This window comes from Tachypleus tridentatus, chromosome 7 (genome assembly GCF_004210375.1).
Source record: "Tachypleus tridentatus isolate NWPU-2018 chromosome 7, ASM421037v1, whole genome shotgun sequence".
In the NCBI taxonomy this organism is placed as follows: domain Eukaryota; kingdom Metazoa; phylum Arthropoda; class Merostomata; order Xiphosura; family Limulidae; genus Tachypleus; species Tachypleus tridentatus.
The window spans coordinates 54675595-54679827 of NC_134831.1; the positions used below are offsets into that span (position 1 = coordinate 54675595).

The 4233-nt window shown below is 29.6% G+C and overlaps 1 long non-coding RNA gene across 1 annotated transcript; it reads right to left on the reverse strand.

The window, feature by feature from the left end:
- Window positions 1-1796: 1796 nt before the first annotated feature.
- On the reverse strand, window positions 1797-3871 carry LOC143257999 (uncharacterized). Its single transcript, XR_013032083.1, has 3 exons — window positions 3806-3871; window positions 2625-2802; window positions 1797-1975 (listed from the first exon to the last, which is right to left on the reverse strand). It is a non-coding gene; the product is annotated as an uncharacterized LOC143257999 (long non-coding RNA).
- Between the last annotated feature and the right edge of the window lie 362 nt (window positions 3872-4233).

Genomic DNA, 4233 nt, shown 5'->3' on the forward strand with positions numbered 1-4233 from the left:
ATCTTTTGTTTCAACATTCTTGAACACTCTTGTTTTTTTTCTTAAAAATAACTAATGACGGGGTCGATATACATTCAAAAATCTACTGAAGGACATGGATACAAGATTATTTGATGAAGTAAAGTCTCTAAGAGTGCTGAAAGTGTATATATGTTTGCAATAGTTTATGGATATTACTAATACTGTGAATCATTGGTAAGTTTCACAGTCAAGAATTGAAGCATGCCAGATTAGTGATATGAGCTTCCACTTTAATATCTGGGATTTTATGTGATTTCATTCATTTCAGTAGAGTCTATCGAACAATTGTATGCTCATATTGCTTTTTAAGATAAAATAATTATTTCTTTTATATAACATGATGTCTTGTATCACCAGAAATTCAGCAGGTAATTTCTGTGTTTAAATATTGCCAGAAAAAAAAAGTATTCTAATTTTTATAAATAGTTTTCGAATTCTACGGACATAACCTGTAAGAGTTTTAAGAAGTTGTGAATATCACATGCGCAATACAATATTTTAATTTCGAATTGATAAGATATTACTGATGACAGTCTTTGATAATCCTCGAGTTAGATACTTCTCATTATGTTATACAATCACGAGATTTCTTGGTGAAATGTGTCATTATTTGATAGATTTAGTTCTTAATGTTGATATATCTCCTTAATACAGAGTTTAAAATATAGTATAATTTAATTTAATTTTATGTTTATTTTTTGTGTTTTGATTGTCTTAGAAGTAGCATTTGGATCAGTGCAATAGAAGAATCGTTTTGTGTGCTACTCTTAGTCAGTAAAATAGTCACATATGTGGAGCCGAAAGAGAATACACACTGAGGTCAGACTAATATATGTATGTTTAAAACTTTAAAGTTCTTGGGGGAGTTAACACAGTAATTTTGAATAGTAACGATGTGAATTTTGATTCGCTAAAAGTTTCCTGTATTTTTCTAATTTACTATTTATTTATTTTACTCACAAACACGAAGTCCACCATTTTCTTGTTTAACCTTTGAACTACTGTAAAAACCTTTTTATTTTGAGTCTGATCTATTAAAATTATCCAACTTTTTCTATGTTTTATTTTATTTTGATTTGGTCTTCGATGTTTAGTTACCATAAAGCTACACAATGGAGAACCTACGCTCTGACCAACACGGGAATTCAAACCGTGGGATTACAGTGTTGAGAGTCCAAAACTTGCCAGTGACGCAATGGAGGGACTTTGTGTCCACTTCATTAAACATTTTCGTTGAAGACTATGTTATTTTTTTCCTTCGGTAGTTTTTATCACGAGAAAGAAAAAGAGCAAAAAATTAAGTTACTTGAAAAGAAAAACAAAGGGAATGTTTGGAACTAATACTAGACAATCACATAAAATTCGTTTTTTCCTGGATTACATTATTAATTTTCTGAAATTACGATAGAGTTTTAAAACTCTAGTAAGTCTACGAAATCCACCGTTGCAGGAGTTTCATTCTTCCTCGGTGGACAAAACATATAGCCCGATGTGGCGTTGTTATAAGAAAAACACACTCACATTTTATGCAAATGGGATCTAATTTTGCTTTCATTTATATGGATTACTTTAAGGTATTTTTTTTTACATGGGAATAATAAACGACTATTAGAATGTTCCACGTTATCATGCTCATCTTCCTTTGTAGAAAAATGAAAACTACATTAAAAATCGTTCGGAAAATGAAACAAAATGTTCTATAAATTCTTTAAGAGAAAATAGTTGTCATGTCTCTAGTGTTATTTGTTCGTGATAAAAAAATCGTACGATGCTGTTACTAATGCACTTTATTTCATATAACAATAAAATACACGTTTATTCGTGATACACGTTTATCCAATACAATAAGTTAGTTTCATGGTAAATCCAAGAACTTGGGAAGATTTCAGTTGTCTTTTCTTATGTCGTCGAAACTGTAAAAATCGTAACATTCAGCAAGTCTAGCTGCTCCATCCTGTGTTAAACAAAACAAAGAATATAACAGAAAAAGTTCAATACGAGAGATGTACATTTAAACTGTTATTTTTCAAATAAACACAAAATATAATCAGACTTTTCAAACATAATTACCTTAAAACTACGCCAGTAACATGAAACACTTACTAAAGAAATATACAATATCTTACCATGATCTCTTTTATTTTGAGATAATTTTCAAATCTGTTTTTGAAAATAATTTGTAATGTCCCCAAACGATTCGAATGGTACCATGCTAAACTAGTGTCATTCCTTTCCTTAATGTGGATTCAATAACTTAAACATGTTTTTTAATATTACTGATTTATCAAAATACTTAATTCATTACTAGATCGTCCTTGAGCAAAGTAGTAGTTAACGTATTAAAAGTTTCTTGGGCCGAATCTATGATTTAATCAACAACTTGTTACTAGTCAATTTTATCGGTTTCGGTGAAAGACACTCCTCTTTATAACTGGCCTCTTATAATGATTATTTGTATACTGTAACTAAGGTTGTTATTATTATTGTACTGTATTTGTACCTTTGGCTTTACTTTTTAATGCAATATATGAAGTTGTTTTAAAGTTTAATTAAGGAAATCACTACAAATCATGAAAGAGAAACCAGGTTTCAAATAATTAAACCTTAATTAGACGTTTCAGTTGCCAAACAAAATTGTTTTCAAGCTCCTCGCAGTTACTTGATCGTTTTCCTGGTTTCCATCCTCGAGGGAAAGTGATTTGTGACGTAACTTGGTTGACAATGACGAGAGCCAATAGAAGGCAGATAAGCACGCGACTCCTTGAGGACATTGCTGTTGTGCTGAAATGTAATAAACAGTGTTATAATATCGGATCTCAGAAACTGTTAAAGTTCATTATATGTCATATGGATATGATTAACTTTAAAGTTATATACGTAACTGTTAAATACGATTGCTATCCATCGAAGTTTAAGGTTTCAGGAAGAAAATTATTATTTTAATTTGATTTTTGTTTTTTTTTTTCGTGATACACATGATTAAAACCCGTTTCATGTAGTATTTCAGTTGATTTTTATAACAGTAAATTACTCATTCAAAAAAGTTAAATTCCTTTAAATAATTGTTATCTGCTTGAGAAATACGAATTATGGTTGATACGAATATTTCTTAGGATCTTAAACCACAAGAAATAACTATGTTTTCAAGCTCTAAGTTGTGCTTTTTACAAAGTTTATCATTGGGTTTACCTTTTAAAAATAATTTTATGTAGGAAGTTCATGCTTGTTAGTAAACTAAACTGAAAATTACTAATTATATTCAGGCAGAAAGGCTGGCATTTAATTAACAGAAAACTTGTGATTTTGAGATTTGCTATATAGATAATAATAAATTAAAAGCAGATCATATCTACTTATCATAGAAGGGAGTTTTTAGATAACTAATATGTCAGTTGTAAATATACCATGTCCATTACTTTCGTCAATAAATGTAGTTTCTTTCTAACATAATTTAATGTTTTACATCGAAATATTTTAACTATGTTTTCTTAGTTTTTAACTTTAACTTCTCACAAAATTTATAAGTTGTGTTTCTGTCGCTCTTTCAGTTTTTGGTGAGATGGATATTTAGCAATAATTATTTTGGTATTAAGTATATGGAACAGAATTAAAAAAATAAAGTACGAAGACTACCATATTGGGTGGCTTTCTGATATTAACTTATATACAAACACCTATATAGAACAAAAATTAAATAAAATATATCATAAAGTATATAACAGCTATTTCTACTTGAACGAAAAGTCTTAGATCTACTTCTTTATAAGGAAAAATAAGAACTCACGAATACGGTCCGAAGAGATGATGTAATTAAACTTCTGAAGGGTTCTGGATACCTTGATCATAACTCTTCAGATTGAGTCTCTTTTATATCTATCTAGTTTAAACGCCTAAAAAATTAGTTGGCCTGAGATTGGTGGACTTTAGGTAAAATAATGTGCGCATGCTTGGAAGTGCCGACTGCACAAGTTGCTTGATAGAAACAACAGTCCATGGGTTTTATTGACGGAAGAACTGGACAGAAAATGTTGGTTTTTAGCTTTAATAAAAGGTTAGCGTATAATATGGTTTCATAAAGCAGAGAGTAACATAGAAAAAAGATTTTTTTTTATGTATGCTGGTAAGTATTTTCAAAACCTTGGACATGTTTTCCTAATTATATTATTTTTGTTTTTTCAAGATGCAAGATTAAAGTTAATTATCTAGTTCTAC